This window comes from Oenanthe melanoleuca, chromosome 5 (genome assembly GCF_029582105.1).
Source record: "Oenanthe melanoleuca isolate GR-GAL-2019-014 chromosome 5, OMel1.0, whole genome shotgun sequence".
In the NCBI taxonomy this organism is placed as follows: Eukaryota; Metazoa; Chordata; class Aves; order Passeriformes; family Muscicapidae; genus Oenanthe; species Oenanthe melanoleuca.
In genome coordinates, this window is record NC_079339.1 from 31754168 (window position 1) to 31776388 (window position 22221).

The 22221-nt window shown below is 37.4% G+C and overlaps 1 protein-coding gene across 7 annotated transcripts in view; it reads left to right on the forward strand.

Moving 5' to 3' along the window:
• Nucleotides 1-22221, forward strand: part of MEIS2 (Meis homeobox 2) — a 172866-nt gene that overhangs the window by 88093 nt on the left and 62552 nt on the right. The window lies entirely within an intron of this gene.

Genomic DNA, 22221 nt, shown 5'->3' on the forward strand with positions numbered 1-22221 from the left:
TAAAGTTATATGTCTACTACTTGACCTGTGAAAGAAAACTAGTTAGGATTGTACCACCTGAAAATTAGAGGCCAGATTAATGCCTCTTGGATAAACTGCCCCTCAAAATTTTAATAGTGAGTTTTATAGAGCAATTGCAAACTATCTAGAGCTGCTTTTCAGTAATTAGCTGAGCTATTAGGTGGAAAATTGGCAGACTAATGAATGATTTAAGACACAAAAAACTCAGCTTGCATTGGCAGGATTATGGAAGGGTTAGATATTTTCAGAAAATGTTGTAAAAGATAACACAATTGACCCAAAATCAAATATGTTTCAGCATATTAATGTATTTTTTCCTGTATAAACTTTTAAAGCCTATTATTTTCCCCAAGTGACAGATAAAACATAGATGCTAAGAATAAAATAACAATCCAAGAGCCCTATGCTTTTTCCAAGATCAGAGGTATGTGTCTGCTGGCTTCTTTCTGTCTGTCTAATTTACTCTGAGGAGAGCAGAGACTACACTGAAGTACATAAGGGGGATCAGAATTCCTTTAGGTTCCAGTGTTTTGCCTCCTTCAGGGAATGGAACAGACAGTGAGTGCTCAGGGACAGCGTGACCTGTGAGTACTCACAAACCAAAACACAGCTGGCAGGTCTAATTTTAGTTCCTTTAGCCTTGATCATGTCCCTTTAATGTATTGAGTGGAAAAAGAAAAGCACTTAAAATACATCACAGAAGGTCCAAATTCCTCTTTAAATAGAGCCTCTACACTGATGTGTTTTTCATCAACTCTGGTTTTGTTTAATTTTTTGCGCGATTTTTTTTTTTTTAAATGCATGTGAAATTTGCCAGGTCGTCAGCCCTGGAGACAGAAGTCCCCTATCAACAGAAAGGTTACTGCAATGCAAAGTGGCAATTTGCATTTCCTACAATGACTTGCTGGTGTGCCAGAGCCCTGACCTAAAAGGACTACCTTTGAGCCTGAGAACGTAGTTTCCACACCTCATTCCCAGCCTTGTCTTAGACAAGGGGACAAACAATAGGATTTATTTTTATTTGGTATTAAATCTAATGGGAGGAAGACGGGCCTCAGACCTTGACTTTTCTCAGTATCATTTTGTATGACTTTTTGAAATTATTTTCCAAGATGCTGAAAGAGCTGGGGATTTCCATGCAGACACGCAATGCAGAGATTGCACGAATTATCAAACTATGCTTTAAAAAGCTTTCTTTTCAGTGAAGTTTTAAAAACTTCTTCCTTCAGTGCTCAATATCCAAGCCATTTTCTACAGCAGACAGTTTTTATCATTCAAGTGCCAAAAAGATTCATTTTCTGAGTGCCAAGTTCCTAAGCAAAAAGGCCTTATATTTCAGCAAATGTGGATTTCTGTTTTACAAACATATAGAGAGGCAATTTTGAGGGAATTCATGCCTAAAAAGCTAATTCAGTGTTTTATCACAATATGACACTGGTTTGGTATTTTTAATTGCAGGACTGTATAAAAAAATTTACAGAAGATTTATTAGAAAGTATAACTTTTGATAGAACTATTCTTCCATCCATGTTGATTTTTCTTCCTTTGTTTTGGCTTTTTCATTAGATTTGAGAGATCTGCTTCCCGTTTCATTTTTTTGTTTGTTTGTTTGCTTGTTTTTAAAATCTTAATCTCTCAGTTAAGCATCTCGTTTTCTTGGTTTGTTTCTTCCGTTTTCCTGGAATTCCTCAAAATGTAGGTGTATGAAAAGCAGCGTTCAGAGTGGACAAACTAATGTACAGCATTGATCCCATCTGTATTACCAGCCCTGAAGAGAAATAAAACCTAAATAGGCAATTTTCAGTCAGCTTGCATAGCCCACTAGGTCTGAAACTGGAGAACTCTGTGCTGTTACTGCACAGCCCTGTCCTGCTTGCAAAACACGAGCTGACCATAAGAAGCAAACACTTCAGTTCTGCCAAACCTTTTGTTCTTAACCTAATGGATTCTTTCCTATGATCAGATGCCACACAGACTTTGAGGAAGGAAGTCAGAAATTATTTCCTGGAATCCGTGTTATAATCTTGATGCATAACCCAGAAAAATGTGAGGTGACTTTACTCATACGTGCAGCCATTCCAACAAAATCCCCCCAAATTAAAATGCTTTCCTTGACTTTTCCAGATCAGTTAGGCCACGTCAGGCCAGGGTAATCTTTGAGCATTAGACAACTTACACAGGTAGAAGACAGAGAGGCCAGAAGCTTTGCAGGTTTGGGGAGTTGGTAGATATACAAAGCTCAGCTTTCAAACTCTACATGTTGTAATGAATTGCAAAAAGGGAATATGGAAATTTTGCAAACTACATTTTTTTTTTTCTTTTGGTCTTTATCTTCTCTTTCCCTCAATAGAAAACCCATTTTTTATACAGTCCTCCCATAGTCAAATTGAAGGAATTGGTCTTCAATTAATGCTGCTTAGTGATCTCTAAATGCAGTGCAATGGATACAACACCTCTGAGACAAAGTGTTGTGTTAGATAATTGAAGTAACAGTACTTTTCTTACTGACAAAAAATTATCCAGTGTCAAGAGCTATCTTAACTGCTTTGACTAATGAAGTTAATTTGCATTTGTTCTGACCAGTTCTGCTGATGGGAAAGTATAGAAAGAAAACTATACCAGTTCACAAAAATTTTTCCAGTTCAGACAAACAAACTAAACTTTTCAGACAGCTTAGAGGTTCTATAAAGATATACACAAAATGAAATACTTGATCCAATTAAAATGTCCTACAAGCACCTGACACATTACACATTTATATTACGTGTATAATGAGCTCTGTTTTGAAGCAATTTTATCGAAATAAAAGGCCATACCTATAGACACCACCAATACCAGGATTTAAAACATTTAGTTTCTGGTTCTGAGATACAGGGTATACCAATAACATCAGAGTAACATCATGAACTCATTCTCAATGTCCTGTTTAGGACCTGTAAAAGACAGCTAAAATGTCAAGGGGAAAAAAATAGTGAAAAATATTTAACTTAAATAATGCTAGAGACTTTAGTGATCCCATTTGTGAGGGGGAAGGATTTTACAAGTCAGTGTTAGGAATGTGCTTTTGCTTTCCCTATAAAAATATAACAATTTGTCCACAGCTAAGTGTTAGCAAAGATTACAATTCACAGATGCTTACTCAAGACTTTCTGGGTTTTGATAGCTAAACCTCCAGAAATTTAGTCTTAAATAGCCAGAACCGTGAATCCCACACCACCCTGTGCTTGTGAAACTGCACTCATGCTGTAGAGGGACTGGATGTACTATTGCAAGGCTGTTTCCAAGTGGCTGAGAGTTACAGGCAGGCATTGAAGCAATGAACTATTATCCCATACTTACAATTCCTTCTGATACCCAGGACTGTGATGGAGGAAGCTGCCAGAGTTAAATGCAGAGGGGACCAAAGCTGTCCAAGAGAGTGAAGGATGTAGTTTGTGTCACACTGACAGATACCATGAAACTAAGGAGGAGATGAAAGGGGTGGCTGAGTAAGGAGGATGACAGAACCCTGAGAAATGAGGAGACTCCAGTTGTAAAGGAGTAGAATTGGAGCAGTGGGAGAAGGTGACTGCAAATTAATTAGGCTAGTAGGAGTGAACTGGAAGGAGGCAGCTGCTGGACTTGGATTGAAGTGGGATGAGGGAAATGAAGGAAAAACAAATATCAGGGCTGGTGAGATGGGGCATGGAGATTGGATGAAGTGCTGGGACCTGACTTAGCTCCTATTTGATTGCAAAGGAGGAGCCTCCCACCAATGCACTCCTTTGAAGGCTTTCTGTAATGGCAGACACAGGTGGCAAACATTAAAATAAAAATACCACACAGCTTTATATTCCTCCCCTGTGGTCCCTCTTGGCATACAGATGTGGGATGGAGAGGAAACAGGTGAGAGAGAGCACCCTGTATGCAGTCCCTGCTCTGGGAAGGTCCTCAGCAGTGGAGAAGGACCATTTCAGAGGAGTCCTGCTCAGAGCTGGAGCAGTGCACACTCCCTTTTTCTGTGGGGGTGCTGCAGATGCCAGCATGTACAGGCTGGAGCATGTTCAGTACAGATGGAGTCTTTGAAGTATTTAGCTGACAAACTCTTAAATGTCTTTACTAAACTAGTGCTAATTGAAAATTTTCAAAGGTTTATAGCTTGGCCAAATGTGGGTGGATTTTCAAAGAGATGGCAAAAGGCGCATCCCCAAGAGCAGGGCCATCCCTTCTCCAAATGTTATGCTTCTGTTCCAAAGCACATTCTCCTCAATTAAATATAGCAAGAAACAACATACCAATATTTTTTTTAAATTTCATTTTCAGAAATGGCTGAATCATTTTTGCTAAAACTTTCCAAAATAATTGAGGCTTGGGCAAACATTCTGCAGACTAAATATCAATTGAGAAAGCAAAGTTTAGCAAATGGAAATACTGTCTTGCAAGAGGAATACCTGTTCTGTCTAAAATAAACTGAAAGGTCAAATTTTAGGAGTCCTTTTCCAGAAATTGAGAGGAACTGGTAGTAAGTTGCTGAAGATTTGTAGCACTGCTTGTGAGGACAGAATTTGTCTTTAAATGCACTCCCCATATTTAAATTCTTACACAGGCTAATTCAATGCAGGTATTACTAGTGAGTGATTTGCCTGCATGAGAAGGTTACTTCTGTGGTGTTGCCAAATGTAGTGAGGCTTTGGCAGTTACACAGTGATAGCGAATCACCCAGTCACCTAAATTAAAGTTGCTTCAGGGCAGCTTTAATTTCTGTATCTAACTAGCTCAAAATGCTTTAAAAATTTGAATTGTAGCATTAGTGTGATTTACTCATTCAAAGAATGTCTTGTGCCCTCTCTCTTCACCCTTGGATGTTTTACTAACTTCTGCTTTTTCATAATATTCTGACTGAATGCCCCTCTGCAGTGTCAGAATTTCCAGCAGGTGAATACCGAGTTTGCATTCTGCTTTACAAAAGAGCTACAGGTTGTATTTTTTTCTGTTGCACCCAGACAATCCAACTAACACAAATTCTAACTGTCCATATTAAAGCAATGATGCACATTCTTGAGGTTGCTGGAGAAACAGCTCATTTTGAGGTATATCTAGGATACTTACCCTTACATCCCAAGCCCCACTCCTTTTTTACAGACATGGTGGATAATGCATTTCCCTTAAAAACATTTTGTGCTATCACTGTGGGAATGAAGCCTACTTTTACTAAAACAAAACTTACTTTCCCTGGATAGCAAGTTCCACACTGGAATAGGCATCAAGGTGATTGTCAATTCACACAGTAACTTTTGCACTGTTCACTTGATGCAGGTGGTGGAGATCAAATGACTCTTCAGCATACTGGGTGCCACAGACATAAACCTGAGACCCTTGAGTTAGAGTCTGCACCACCACAGACGTCCTTGTAGTTTGTAAATGCTTGGTGTGTCCATGAGGATCCCAGAAAACTTACAAAAGACATTTACCTCAGGAAGGAGAGATGTTCAGCTGGGAAATGACCACAGTATAACCTAAGGGAAATAGTATTGTCTCAGGTTCTGTACTATCAGATTCTTTCATCAGGCAAATTGGAATGAGGGCAGTGCTCATCTGTCAGCAGTATGTTACCATCACAGATGGAGCTGGAAAAGTTTCTTGGGAAATTGGGAGAAGCTTAGAAGAGAGATACACAGAACCAATCAGTGAAGAATAACAGGCAGGTGTGGATTTTATATGCAATTGATTGAATGGTTCCTTGAATTGCACCAGTTGCATTCCAGAAAATACAAGTACAGATCCTCAGACTGGGCTTTACGTGGAGAGTTTTACATGATACAAATGTCTTGTCTGGAATTTAGGGAACATGTTAAGCTTTTGTATGTGGGCTCCTGGAGCTCCTCTTGTTCCAGTTTGTCTTGTGCTAGCAGCCCTTAATGCTAACAGAAGATGGTGTGTTTGTTTTGGTAGGGGGGAAAAGGAGCAGAAAACATTTGCCCATTTTGCCTTAAGTATATTTCTAACCCTAAGAAAGGCTATGTGAGGTATCTGTGAGAAGTCTCTCTCAAAGAAAGGTTCTTTACAGTTGCTCAGAAAGTAGTACAGCTTGAGGTATTTTATACTAGCCTATAAGGCACTAGATTTAAATTGGTGTGCAGTGAAACATTTAAATATACTATAGCAAATGAAATATGGTCCAATAGGTTTTTTATGGTCTGGCTATGCTTTTTCTTTTCAATCACTAGCCTGGGGCGAACAAGTCGGCTTTAAAATGTCTATTTTAGCTATGCTTTTATCACCTCTGTCTTTTAGGAAGTTTGATTTCTTTTTTCATTTCTTCTCTTTGATAGAAAAAAAGAGCTGAGATCTCTGAATGGGTTATTTATCTCTTATGTTTAATCTATTTATCTGTCAATGGACATGCTGCTTTAGAAGTGTTTTATATTACTAATTAATTTAATTTCACATACTGTACTCCATGTTAACACATTTTCTATTATACACTCTAATGTGATACAGGGCCTTCCCTCAGCAACTTTACCTTAAAGCTTTAATTGCTTTCCTCTAAGACTCAGCTCATGTTTGATTTATCTGATTTCTTTGTATAAAGATTCTCTGTTTTACAATGTGTACGCAAGCCATTAAATTGGTGTTGATGTTTATCTAGCAAACGTACCAATTGGTGATAGTATACATCCCTTTATGAATTTATGAGTGGGCAATAAAAGAAGTGTCAGAAGCCCTGTTGTTGTCTCTATCAGGTCACTCTGTTAGTTTATGTTTAGAAAGACAACATGGCCTGCCACTGACTTACACAGTGATTTGAAGGATTGATGCCTGCAGTCAAAATCTGTTATGAATTTCTAGCCGTGAAATGATTTTTTTTTTCCTTTTTTGAGGGGGAAAAGGTGAATATATTGGAGAAGAGAAAAGGGATAAGACAGCTTGAGCAGGCTTGAAGACAGTGTGGACTTCATCTGACATACATTGTTGTTTACATAATGGAAAAGCTGAACCAAAATGCCAGATCCCCAAGCTATGTGAAGTTCAGAGTCTGGATCCAAGTATTTCAGCTTGAATTCTCTCTGGCTCTCAAGAACCTAAATGTAGATACCACATATTAAAATGCATGAAAATGAATGATAGTAAATAATCAATGTAGAGTGGGAAATCTGGTCCTTTGATCTGTCAGGTTTCATCACATAACACAAGCATAAGGACATATGGTATTTTAAAGCTGCATTTGAAGAGATGCCTACGCTGACTTTTATCCTTATTTACAAATAGTCAGCAATAAAGGCTGTAATCTTCCAGATAACACTATGGATGTGCATAAGTCTTCTTGCACAGAGTTCATTTTAGGATCGAGATGTGATTAATATAGCTAGGAAGCATTTGGAAAATGCATGCATACTTTTGAATGCATTAAGTGAGCCAAATATCATAGCCCTTAAGTAAAGAGTAGGTAGATGTATTTATCTCTGCTGGTTTGTTTCAAACCCAGAAAGCTGCATTGTTTCTGTAAAACCTCTTCATTAGCTATTTCATTGTTACATTTACTTCCCACTCATTAAAGATCCATCCCACTTTCCTTACGTATGGATGACGTCTGTTGGCTTCAGTGAGAACTAATTGCACATGAGGTGAAAGGATTCAAATTAGGATTGCCAATATATGACCACACGGAAAAGCAAGCATGAAATATTCTAATTCTTTTTAGATGCAAAGTAACTTATGAACAAAACCCATTGTGGCTGATTCTCACAAGCTTAGAGCATTGTGAAAGATAAATTAAAATGGGTAAGGCTAATTAATTTGCTAAAATCCATTGTTAATGCAGTGTTTTCAGTCCTCCTGAATGCTGCTCTCATGACATTTGGTGTCTTTCTAAAGAACCATCCCAGCTGTAAATATTGTTTTTTCTTTCCTCTGAGAATATAAGCGTTCATTTAAATAAGTAAATTCCTAGACCTCATGATTAAGTAGAAAGTTTGGAAGCTGGAATTACATGTTTCTTACACTTCAAAGGCAAATAAATATCAGCCTGTGTATTCCTTTTAAAGTATTTTCTAAAGTGTCAAAATTTTAAAGTTTTTTCTTAACTCTGATGTTGGATAGTTTTGGATGAGGGAGGGGGTAAGAAGGGGAGAGCTTTTTGGCTTTTCAGCTTTTGGGATTAGCAAGGAATGAGTGACTAGCATGGCTATTCTAAAGGCTTTTTAAAAACTGTGTCACATACAGCAGAAGAGATAGTGTCATCTGGCAAATTGCTGCTGAACAAAATAGTAATCAAAATATGTGACAAAAGCTACGAGCTCTCTCCTACGACTCCACCGGGGCTTATGCCACAGTGGGGTTATTGAAAATCACTCCTTTAAAACTCTGTGCAGCAAAGCCAAGCCATCGAGGACTTCAGCCCAGGAGCACTTTTTCCCAGCAGTGGCATTTGCTGCTGTGCATTCAGGGCTCTGCTGACTTTGGCTGCTCCCTGTCGGGCGAGCTCGCAGGATCGGGCCCTTGGATGATACATGTAGGACTCTGGAAGACCAGCTTTTACTGCTCATATGTTTGGCAGGCAGATTTGATAATCAGTGCTGTTCTAGAACCTTACACCATCTCAGTGAATATAAATTGATGGTGTAAAGCAAATGGGCAACTGGCAGGAAGCCAAACACAGAGGGGAGAGAAGACGGTTTATTGTTGAGGGGGCAGCCCGGTGTTCTACAGCAGAGCTTTCTGTTCACAACAGCTCTGCAGAGCTGCTGAGTTTGAGTGTGGCCTCTGAAGTGTATGAAATAATAACAGTTTTATTTCTCCTGACACAAGCACGGAAGCTGTTTGCTGCCACCTCAGAACTGTTACCCTGCAATGCAAAAGTACCAACAAGGCAGGCTGGATGCAATGTTATTATAAACAGTGCCGCAGTAAACTTCAGGAAAAGCCCATTATACGGTGATAGCCTGTTTGTCAGGAGAAAAGTTCACTAATGTATATGGGAAGCAGAGCTCCTCATTCGCTGATATGTCTGAGCCTATTTTGTTGCACTTTTACCTTTATTTACTGTGCAGGTGCTGCTGAGAATAACCTCAGAAAACACAAAAAGACGGGAGGCCATGTAGCAGCTAGTTTAAATTGGCAAAGAAATGGTGTCGATTCAAGGCACTTGATGCTACGGTCCATTGCTTATTACTCCTTTTTAAAATTTTAGGATTTTGGGGGTTATTGAAGGCAGAGTGTTTTCTCTGTGATTGCTTTCCTACTGCAAATCATTGAATGAAAGGTGCATTTAAAATAAAGCAATGAATGAATGATAGCAGTAAAAAAATGAACATATGCACACGATAGAATTAAATCCCATTTTAACTCTAATTTGTGTTCCTATGCAATCAGTTGCAGCTGATATGAGCTGAGAATTTCAATGAGGCCTCAGGGAGTTTGACACCCATTTCTTATTTTGTTTTGATGGGATTAGCTTCCCTAAACCTAAAACTTCTTTGAAAATCAGCCATAATAATGTCAGTCCTTCCAACATGTCCTAACTGTTTCTGTTTGTTTAATTATTCCATGAATTATTCTGAACTCCAAAAAAAATGCAAATATTACCTTTTGTAGTTGGAGAAAAACCACCATTCATTCATCAATCACGGATCTTAAATCCTTTCTTATAAAACTAGAGGGTTTTGACTGTGCTCTTAAAAATCTGATTGCTGATTGAGGTGTCTTTTTCTGTCACAGAAACCTACTTCTGTACTCTGTAAGCTCATCCCTGTGTATTTTTCCTCTCGTATGACATTGGGTCAGGCACTTGGTATCTCTAGGCCTCCCTTTATCCACCCAAAATCAGATTCTTTTTTCCTTTATTGCTTTCTTCTTCCAGGGAGTGATGTAGTAAGGTTTTCATTGCTTGAATTCCTTAACATTCATGAAGACATTTGAGATTCCTGTCTGAAAAGTATTCTAAATACACACAAATATTAAGTTATGGTAATTCTTCAACTTAATTTACTGGCAAGTTTCTCAAGCTAAACATGAAAATGGCACCAGTCTTTTGTAACGCCAAGAGTACATTCAACTTTTCCCCTGAATTCCAACAGAATATGAAAATTTTAAATCTTGTAAAGGAGATCTGCCAACTTCACCACTCTATGTACTATCAAAAAGTGGAATAAGAGAAAGAATAAGTCAACTTGTTAAGATTTTGTTGAAGAAATCTCTGTTTGTAAAAAGCAGGTATGTTATGCAAATCAAGTGATTTACTGAGAGTCAGTTCTTACTTCCAATAAATGGATGAGCCAACTCAACTGTGACTAGAAAGCCAAGAAAACAGTATATAGATTAAGATTACTCAAAACTTTTGTTCCTGCATATAAGAGATGCAAATTGCACCATCTTAGTACTGCTTCTGAGCAAAAGACAAAATCTTGCTACTTCCTTTCCATTTAAGGTACAGAGCTAAAACCATTTAACAGGGTCTGTGACCGCTTTTGGTGACTGCATTTGGGATGAGTGACTTCCTGTCCTATCAACTTACTTTGCAGGCCCAGCAGAGGCAAGTTAATCACAAAGATGGAAAGAATAAGATTTTTAAGGCTGAAAAAATAATTTTAAAAGCATGCCACTTGCTATGTGGAATGTATTGGGGTAGAAAGCCAGGCTCTAAGAATTCTTTCTGCAGTTTGCAGGAGAGGATATTTAACTTCATTCAGGTAAAAATAAAGAAGGGGATTAATTCTTTAAAATTTGGATTTCTGGACTCTTTTTTTTTCACAAATACATTTAGAGTCAAGTATAAGGATGGATGCACATATTCACCTTCTTTTTGTTATGGAAGTCACACATAATTTCCAAAACTGAAGTGTGGCTAGGAACAGAATATCAATTTATCTGTTTACTATTGAAGTTCTTATCCTGACTATACCCACATCCAGAATATCTGAAAGCCCCCTGGGTATTGCATCTTCTTTGCAATGTAAAAAACCTTCCCCTCTTCAGCTGTTTCTCCCTGCTTGGTTTTAGGGAATTAATTATCATATGGTTGCCATCTATTCAGAAAATTACAGGATAATCCCAGTGTTTGAACACCATGTCTGAATCTCAGTCTCCACTTGGGCAGGACACATGGTGTGAGAGACAGCTGCTAAAAACTGTGCAGCTATTACAGTGTGTCAGTTTATAAGCCGTGAAGTGTATGCACCAGCTTGCAGATTGTTGGTAGGAGTGTGGTACTTTGTTATAAATATATTTTATTGATTGTAAGGAGATTTTATTAAAATGCTACCCAGAAGAAATGGGCAGTAAAAGATCAAGTAAATTGCTTGGCTTTAATTTTAAGTTGCCTAATTTCTTAAGAGTTTCCGGGGGCTCCACAAGCTGCCAAAACACTGACAGAGATTTTTTTTTTCTTTTAGTGGTAGTGGATAGTTATGCACTGGATGCTCAGCAAGATGGTGGTCTCTGGGGGGGGCATCCAATCTCAAATGGAAAGGTCAACAGGTTCTATTAAACCAGATCTTAAAGACATTTAGGTGACTAAATATGCAGATGAAAACTTCTGAAATTGTCAAAAGTAACTAAATACATTGCATGCCTAGCTCCCAGTGAAGTCAGGTGAATTAGCCACCTAACTCCTATTCTGTTTAATCATACATAGCTTTGTCTGTAGGTTCCTAAATGTTTCAGTGGTGGCACCAAATACTTCTTGCTCCTTTCCAGATTAATGGTAGCTCGGAGCACCTGGCACATAGCAAAACAGTACACACTTCTGAAAAAAAACACTTTGGATCAAGACTTTCTATGTGTAAATATTATACATTCTTTTAACATTTTCCTAGTAAATATTTTTAAAATGTTACAGATCTATGGCAGATGTTGCTATCTACTGTTTCCTAAGCATGTATGTGATGGGTTGTGTATGTATCTGTCTTTTCATGCTTTTTCCATTTTAAGCCTGGGGAAATCAGCATATTGTGCTCAGTGGTAGTGGTAGGCAGAACATCAATGTGTAGTATATATTGTTGCACCTAAGACTACTGGCAAATTGTGCAAAGAAATGGAAATGGAAAAAACATGCGAGACCCAAACAACTGAGATTATAAAGCACTTGTAATAATTTCCTGAGGCCTTTTAACACTTTGTAAAATCCGATGCTTGTCAATAAATTAATTTGAACACTACAGAGGAACTCTGAAACAAACCAGAGATGACCAGGTGTTGGTCAAACCCTAATGTGATTTGATAATACCTCCTTTCCCATCATTCCTACCTCAGCCCTGCTGAAAACCAGCCTTGCAGTCCCTCTGGCTGTGGGGCTTCCTGACACCCACACTTCCTGCCCTAAAGCCCTTCTCTTCTCCTCAGCCACTTTTTACTCTGATTCACTTTTCTGTTCCAAGTTGTCTTCCTCAGATGGAGTTAAATCCTTTACCAAAATAAAGCCTAGGTCTCGCTGCATTAGCATCCCCATTTTTCCTGTCCTTAAAAATACCTTGCAAAGCTAGTTCCTCTTCCATGTACTTGCCCTCTCATCTCACATACCTGAGCTGCCCTTCAGAAGTTGATTAAATTTAAATGTATTCATAATCATAACACTTTAAAGAAGGGGCATGAGCACTAGTAAATGCTTTAAATCAGGCATAATGCTTTTTCAGATGCTTTATTCTTTTTAGAACTATATTCTAGAAATCCTTGTCCAAAAGGGCCATTTCAATTCGAAGCCCTCGACCTCACACTCCCAAAACCATAAAACACCATGATTTTCACTCTAAACCTCATAACAGTCACTGGTAGCTGGATATATCAATGCTGACTACTAACATCCCCTTATAACTTCCTATGACCTATTCTAAGCTCTTGTCTCCTCAAAGGGACAAGCCTCCAGCTCTTGGTTCTGCAGGAATTTCAAAACCCTGTAGACAGATTGCCAGTGTAGAAATTGCCAACTAGTTGCAATTCTAAAGAGGCCTTCCCAGGAAGAGGAGAGCAAATAGTCCTCCTCTCTTCTGGACTCACTTGGAAACATTAAACCAAATCTACATATGCTTTGGAAAGTAAATATCCTTTGAAGACCTAAGCTGCAGTCTCCCTCTGCAGAATTTTGGAAATGTTTTTAAATGTATGTAAATTCATGGCTTAGAGTTGATCTTTGAGGTTTTGGGTTCAGATGTAGTGTGAGACTCAGCCTGAACCACAGCAGTTTCACCTACTTGCCACATGAAAGCATCGATTGCAGCACTGCAACCAAAAGTCTTACAACACTTGCCAAAACTCAGATGAACTCCCAAATAAACCTGGCCTTAACTATGAATGGTTCAGGGTTTCACTATTAATGTGGTGTCTTTGTACTACCAAAGTTGTTGCAGCCTTTGCCTTTGCTTTGCATATTCTGTGTGTGCGTGCATGTATATATATATACACACACACACACACACATATATATAAAAGCAGCTAAATACGAATTAAACTATATACATTAAAAATTAAAACATAAACCTTTATTTTGTGATGACTAGTCTCCTTTCATTTTAGTAGATCATGACTATTTTCTGGCAAGATATGTCACTAGCTTATAACTTCATTAAGCTGCAGTCCATACCTTACCCTTTCACTAGATCCCTGAAAAGAACTTTTGTGTGTGCCAAACAGATATCCACTTGGTCTGTGGCTCTTGAAAGGTAAATTGCCAAGTTCCAGCAAGCAAATTAAGAGGTGCAATGAGAGTTAGCTGTTGCATTCTATCAAATCCTGCTACTGAATGTGTTGAAAAGCTTGCCCAGAGCCATGGCCTCACATATTTATGGTATGAATGGGAGACACTTGGAGCTATGTATTGCCATAGTTCCCATTTCTTTTGTAATAAACTAGCTCAGCAGATGTAGCTTAGGTAAAAAGGAAATTCAAAGTCTCCTACTCATAGACTAACCAAAACAAAGTTCTCTCTCCAGTCCTCTGTCTATGAGCCAAATCCAGAGCCAGACCTTACTTGTACTGATTAGTGTTTTATTCTGTGTGTAACCCAATGAAACTCAAAGGGTTCCCAGATGGAATAAAGTGCTGCTTAATAGCACTGTGTAAGTATCACTGCCAGAACATGGCGCAGAAATTGTTTTAAAAATCTAACTTTTCGTTTCTAACACAGCACAGATTAAATCACAGCATTAGTTTTCCAAGTCCGTTGCATCATTCTCTTGGTTTATAAGTTTTGGTGCTGAAGGCATCAGTTCTGGATAGCTTAGCTTTTCTTTTATAATAGATGTATAGTGATTTTTGCAGCATCAGTACCTAATTCACATCAAATAACTCCATACTTGTGACTTAACCTGTGCCTATGTTCTACAGGCTTCAGAGTATTTAGTATCACATTTCTGATGGGATTCACCCTGCCTACTCCACCTGTGTAGCGACTTGAATAATTAAGACGTTCTATTGAACTTTGTAGATTTTATTTAGCCTGGTGGGTGCACAATAGCTCTGAATTAAAGCAGAAGCACAAGATGAGCCCAAAATCCTCAATCTCAGCAGAACCTGAAGGATTTTGGATTAAACTAAAGACCTCTAACAAAGCTTGAACTTTGATCCAGCGAGGTGGTGGTGAGGGAGATAACAATACACATTTTTGTGCTTATTGATACTTTCATTCTTGTACTGTACCAAGATGTTTCAGAAAACATTGATTACAACTTTCTACACCATTTTTTCACAGCATATGTAACAGCATCTGCATCTCAAGAAAAAAAGGCTTTCTATATTAATCAGCAAAGGCTAATAAATTTACAATTCAGTTTCCATTGAAGTCTTCAGAGAACTTCTGTTGCCTTTGTGGTGTGGTAGGTTGGCCCTTTAGCATACCTTTCATGCCTAACAGTGCATGAATCTTTTGTATTTCTAGCTTTATCTAATATTGTTGGTTAACTCAATTACATATAAAAGTGTGAAGAGTCTCCTCACTCTTCACAGCTTAACCCATCACTTGTTGTTACTTGTTTATGAGACATTTTTCTACTTTATAGTCTTTAATCTGAAATTATATCAAGTGCTGTAATAAAACTGAAAGAGATAATATCTATGGCATTTCCATTCCTCTGCTCTGGTGATAACATTATTTAACAACACTAGGAAGTTAATTAAGAAAGACCTTGCTGTCATAAATCCATGCTGCCTTCCTCATTAAATTAGGCTTTGCAATGTATTGCTGAAGTTAAGAAAACTTTTCTGGGCATTCAGCAATGGATACTTCACTAAATAGTCCACAATATGTTACATACTCTTTTACATGATGACTATCTATTTAACACTTGTGCTTCTGGGGTTTCACGTTTAGATCAGATTAATTCTGAACTTTTCTTTCTTTTGAAATAATTAAGAAAATATTTCTGCTTCTTGCGTTCTTAAGGTATTTAATCTTTTCACGGCCATGTTTGTTCTCATTTACATGTTATATTATCCCTATTCTGTGTTTCCTTGAATCCTTGATTTATGCAGTTCTCTATCCCAGCTAACAGAAGCCAGCTACTGATTGAATATACTAGCTCCTTGCCCATTATCATTCATCGTGAACATGGGGGTTTTTCCTATCAATTGTAAATCCTGTCTATAGTGCAGAAAAAAAAATGAAACTGGGCTTTATCTTTATGGCTTTGTGAACCCTGCATTCTCTCATAATGCATTTGTAAACCATTTTCTGTAAGAATTTGGTTTAGGGCAATCAAAAAAGAACCAGCTCCATAGGTTAGACAGGGGTTCAGATTCAATTAAATCAGCCCTGTAGGAACTGATTCCCCGAGTACACTGCAAAGCAGAGCACTGGGATTGTTTGGAACCAGAGTTGTGAAAATCCTTATGTGGTCCTGAATTTTTCAAACATATAATCTGAGATTCTTTAGCTTATCCAATCTTGAAAAAAGAATTGTTCCATGAGATAGCTTAACCATCAAAGACAGTTGTAACTGTACTGTGTGAGTACCACTGTTTAATATTGAATGCTGTTTGCAGTCCTAAACATGTCTATATGACTCACAAATTTGTACTCCAAATTGTAAAGACTAAGCAAAAAGATCTTGTATTAAATTTTCATCTGCCTCAGTTATAGCCAATAATTTAGGTAATCATGAAAAACCACTGTGGAAATGAATAAATGCACCGAGCTCACCAGACAGTTCCATTTTGCCCAGCCATTAAAAGGGACACAGCTCTGCCTCCTGATATTAATGAAAGGGGCACTATTTTTAGTAGCACTGATTATTTTCTTAACTGGCATTAAGTAAGGTGTTCTCACCACCCATGTTTGCTCCAGGTCTTTTCTCAAGAGATTAACAAAGCTTGACGAGACACTTCACTCTAAATAAGAGAGGGAACTATTTAGAAGTAATTTTTCTGTTTTAAAGCTTAACTTTTCATCACATTAAGACCTTCTTACTATGATTTTTACTCCAACATTTACAGTATTTTTATTTTGTTTTCCTTTATTACTTCTGAGACTACTTTACTATACTGATTTTTTAGTGGTTTGAAATACTCTCTCACTTAGCTTCATTGCAGATTTTGGTCTTCAAGTATTGTCTTTAATTTCAGTTCTTGTGGGGGTATATCTCTTTGTTCTATTATGCATTCTATATTTTTTTTTCAGTCTTTTCCCACAATAGTTGTAAGATATTATAGACAACTCTTAAATATTTTTCTGAAATATGGATTTTATATTTCAGAAGCTTAAAGTAACATTTTGGTATGTTTACTGAAAGGTTAAGTTTCTTAAATTAGGCTTCAAATAAAATTCTAAGGAATATAATGGCAAAACTCTTACTGACTCAATGAAAATATGATTTTATATCCAAACATCTAGTAGATTGCATATAATATCTAGGAGAAGAAAATTGCTGTAATACTGTTTGGTTTTATTGCTACGCATTGTGCTTTATATCTAGAGACTGACCTGAAAACCCATCAGTCCAATATCACTTCTCCTCTCTCTCCAGTACTTTCTTGTTACCTGAAATGCATTTTTAAAATCTTTTCAATCATTTAATCTTTTCCATAGCTACCAATTTTATCTCTTTTTAATCTGTCAGCAAAACTTAAGTCAAACTTCGTTTCTCTCTTTTCTGTAATTTATTCTACCCTTCATCTGCACCAGAGATATTTTCAGTTATCTCATCTAGCTTTAGAGTATTGTGAATAGCAACCATAATATTTTCTTGTAGTGCAGTTATTACTGCATTTTCTTTTTTGGTGCTTTGTTTGTTTGGATTTTTTAAAATTCTTTGCTACCTTAAAAAGTACACCATGAAACTTCCTACCATCCCCATCAGGAATTCTTCCATTTTCTCCATAGATTCTTTTCTCCATTCATTATGTCAGACCACTCCAGTATTTATCCTGCTTTCAGGGAACTCACTGCCCAAAAATTCGGAATTAAAAGACCAGGGACAAAGTGTCCGTTTATTCTTATGTTTCAAAACACCTGAAATGTTTGGTAGCTTTGCAAGAAATTGGGACAAGAGTAATATATTAATATTTTCATCAGAAACTGTAGTTCTTCACAGAAAATAGAGCCAAATTGTACTTGATGTGTGATAATGCTTATTGTGCCTTCTTGTCCATGTGAATAGTCCCCATTTTCAAAATCACTGTACAGGCTGCTTACTCTCCTTTCAATTTACTTGAAGGAAAATTTTCAGGGAGAAAATTTTATATAAGAGATTACAGATTGTTTTTCTTCTTATAGCACCAAAGAATGTGGTTTTCTGTCATTGTTCTGTTTCCATTGTAATGATAGGAATTTTTTCTACCACAATACTGCATATTATTTTATTAATCTTCTTTCTTCCCTTCCTTAGAACATCTATTTTTTTTCCTGTAAATGTGCTTCTCAAGCTTTTATTTTGCAAACCACACATCTGGTCATCTTTCTTTTCAGTTGTGTCTAAAAGCAGCCATATGTCATCAGCAACTCTCTCATGTATATTGAACTTCCTTAGCACATCAGCTTGTCTCCTTGAATGTGTTACCTGATGTCTTTAAAGTGGCAAAACACAGAAAAGTGGGTCCTCCTAGTCTCTTGTTCATCAGACAAGTAAGATTGAGGAATATGGTAGAGACAGGAATATGGTATTTATGCCCACATTCCATATCTATTCTATCTCTGCTTTTTAATTTCTCCTTGCCATGGTTCAACTAGCAGAATGTGGCTTAGATCAGTTCTCCACTATCCAGCAGTTAAGTATGGCTATCCTTTATTGACAGGGAGGAACTGAGTGCTCGTGTGTGTTTTGTTGTGATTCTCCAGCTCAATCAGTCTGTCCAGGTGCTGAATTAGGTGTCCACTGTTTTTAACATGAGTGGTCTTCTCTGGGAATTAACTGAGGTATAACAACAGCCTTTCTGCTCAGAATGTAGGCATAAGTGCTTGAGAACCATTACAATGTGTCTGGCAGCGTGTATGTAAATACCAGAGAAGGATAATTATTCTAAAACATCTACATCGAACGGGTAAGCTTTAATTAAAGTTTGAAAGGCTTTTGGTTCAGGAGATGCATTCAATCTTTTCTAAAAGCATGTTTAGTAATCTTGGTTCTGTGGTACTATATGTGAAGTCTCTCTTCTCTTTCACCATTCTCTCATCTCCTTCAACATTGCATAGTTAAGACATTAAAAAGGTTTTAGTGTGATGAGATGGGTGATTTCTTAGGTAACTAGGACCATGATTTAAATGTAGACCTACCAATGCATAGTCTGTCAGGGGAATGGGCTCACAGCATTTTCTGTTGCTGTTGGATGTTGAAAATTCAGGAATGCAAGTTTTTTCCTGCTTCCTAAAAGGGTTGCACTCTCACAAAAATGCAGAAGTGCACCCATTTTGGAGCTCAGTTCATTGTCTGAAACTTGGCTTGACCATCTCCACACAGAGGACCCAGTGTCTTGTGGTACTGCTATTTGACCATCCAGTAGCACTGAAGAGTTCATGAGATACCCATGGTTACCTTGGCAATAAAGTGATGAGACAGTCTCAGTAGAATGAGAATTTTTAGAGGTGATGAGATTTTCAAAGCTCTTTTTTTTTTATGACCGTTAACTCATTTGTTACTGAGATTAACATTTAAACAGACAATTAAGGAATGCTTTTAATAGGCTAAAAAAAAGTTAAAGGATGTCAGTGTATTCTTTAATCCTGCCTTTTGAAACAGTCCCTAGCAGTTTGTACTCATTATGCTTTTTAAGGGTGAATAATTTAGATTCTCCTTATTAGAAACTCCCTCTGTGTTCCTTCATCTGAATATAGCTTTCTAAATAAGAAAATAAAATAATCTTATATTAAATTCTATAACCTGTATCTCTGTCTGATGAAAAATATTACCTGCACACATATAAACTCCCAAGTCTACTACCAAATCCAACCATACTGGGCATAATTGTAATTTAATTTATTGGAAGCAAATTGACCACATTTACACAGAAAAAAACCAACCCAAAACCACTTTAAATTACACAGGACAATGCTGAAAAGCCATCATTAAACATCTTGAAATCTTGCCTTCACATTTGTGCATTTGGCAGGGTTTGGGTCATGAATTCCCAGCCCTTGGATGTTCAGAGCAAAAGGAGCCCTGTGGTACCCTGCTTCAGTACATACCTGTGCATCTAAGGCTATAATGACCCTTGCCTGCAAAAGATTTACAAAGCAGGTAAAGCTCCTAATTTATCTCAGGTACTTGCATGATGATGAAGTGACTTATCATCTTTGAAACCATATCAGAACATGTATTCCTACCAGAAAGTTTAGCCACTGCAGGGGTGACTGGACTGGCATCCAGCAGAGCATAGACTAAACTATAACTTTTACTAAGATAATATGGAAACCGACAACAAATTATTACTTGTGGTCTTTTTCCAGTTTTCAAGTGCAAACATACCAAAGTTTATTTTAAATCTAAGCCAGTCAGACATTTAGTAATACAGATCAAAGCAGAAATGAAGGCCTCCCATGCTTATTATTTCAATATGATGTCTGTTCTAATAAAGTGTAAGAATGCCTGTGATAGACTAACTAGTAGGAATTTTCTGGTTCTGTAGTTTAGCCTTAAATATATACATGTATTTGTAAATTAACCAGAAACACATTGTCGTGGTTTCAGTTCCTCAGAAAGCTGATTGTTTTCAATCCTTTCTTTAATCTTAGAAATATGGTGGCAGTCTGCCAGCACACTTTCAGATAAACAGTCCACTTCACATTTAAAAGCTGTAGAATCACTGATGTTGAAGGGGGAGAAAAATCAACAGAAAACAACACCAGTTCTCTCTCTTCCCCAAAATGTAGAACATTATTTAAATAAGTTAGAGTTGTTGTGCTATTGTCCCTCACTCTTAATTAGAAATAATAAAAGCCATCTGTGCAAGGTGAATTTTGATAAGATCTGGGCTTTTAAGTGTTTGTTGATCTTGTGTGTACCAATTTTCAAATGTCTTAATAGCTCCAGGATGGCTATCACACTGAGTAGGCTCAGTGATTTCCATCAAGCTCTGTGCTGTTGAATGCAGTTCACTTTATGCGTGGTTATATTTTGACTGAAATTTTAAAAACATACTATTCCTTACAGTACAATAAGTATTTAACTGGATGGAACTGTTTCCATTTGGAAGAGGTTGGTGTTTTTTTTTTTTTTCCTCTTCATAACAGCAGCTCCTCGCAGTTTGGGATTAAACACAATTAAAGTGAGGAGTTGTTTTACATGAATCGCATACTGGACAGCAGTTCTGTGGCTGCTTTCCAAAGGTGGAATTTTCTAGTCTCATTTTACCCATTTTGGGGGGCCCACATTCAGGATAAAGAACCCACCCATCAACCCAGAAGGGGAAGGCTCAGAAGTGATTATCTCGAAGCCTGGAAATGGAAGACAGGATTTCTTTTCTTTCAACCTGTGTTTTCAGTCAATTAAAATTTGTACTCAGGGCTTTTCGGTTTGAAGCCACCCCTGTGTCTGTGATGAGCAATCCTTCTTGTTTGTGCAGTCATTCATTATCTCCATTACCAAGAGGAGAATAGAGGACAATTACATTGTTTGGACGAATCAGAGTGTTAGGAGGAATATTTATCATGGTGGCAGAGTGCAGCACCTGACAGCGCACGATTGATGGCCAGGAATGAGTGTGAGTGGCCAAAGCAGTCTCATATGATGCAAATTACTGACTGTGGATTCCAATTTATCCTGTTCATTTTTCTTGCCTTTGCTGAAGACTATTAGTGGTTTTTGAAGCAGTGAAGGGGTCATTACTAATGTGGGCTAGAAGCAGGAGGGGGAAGGAGGGGAAAAGCCTTCTGTAATTACACAGCCTTCAAGAAAAGGCTGCAGGCCTAGCCAAAAAAGTGTCAACACTTAGCAATCAGAAAAATTTATTTTTTTTTATCCTTAACCCATATTAACTCAACATTATCATCTTTCTTTGTTAATATTTGCAGAATATTAAAAGCTTGACTTCTATATTAATACAGGTCTGTTTAACCCTTTTTGCTGTGAAGTGATGTTGCTTTGCTTAATGTCAATTTGTCAATGGCATTAAACAGTGCCTGCTTTTAAAAGTGTAGATAATGGAAAATTAAATATTCAGTCTTCTTAAAAAACTAATTCTAGATGACTGATTATTTCTTTTACAGAATAGTAGGCAGGGCAATGGAAACATATGACAAAAAATTATTGAACTAGAGGTGCAAAAGGTTTCTGTGTTAAAATGTAATGTCAGTCCAGGAGAAAATCAATTTTATTTGGGGTGTTTATCTGGTGTGATCTGTAAGCAGTATCAAAACCCCCTGAAAGTTTCATTTTGCTGTATAATGAATGATGTGCATTTAAAACATATGCATATTTAATTTAATGCCTATTCAAACCCTACTTAGTCAGCTCTCTGGGGGTTATACATGAATTAATGATCTCCAAAAGCTTCTCCTAGCTATCACGATAGAGCATATTGATTATGTGCATAGTAGGTGTATAAGGTTTCCCCAAAAAGCTCTTTGTGAAGGAAAGGGAGAGGCAAACAAGCAGGCAGGTTTAATTCTGTTTATTTTATTCATCTGAAAGTCAAACTTGAAGCCATGAACTATGATTTTCCCCTCTAAGTCATAGGTAAGCATCGAGTAATCCACTCCTTGCCCCATAAAAGGTTCAACACATATATTGGCAATAAACCCAAGAGTAATTGAATTGGTTGTCATGACTCCTAAGAACCAGTGCTGAACATATTGTTCCTACAAGT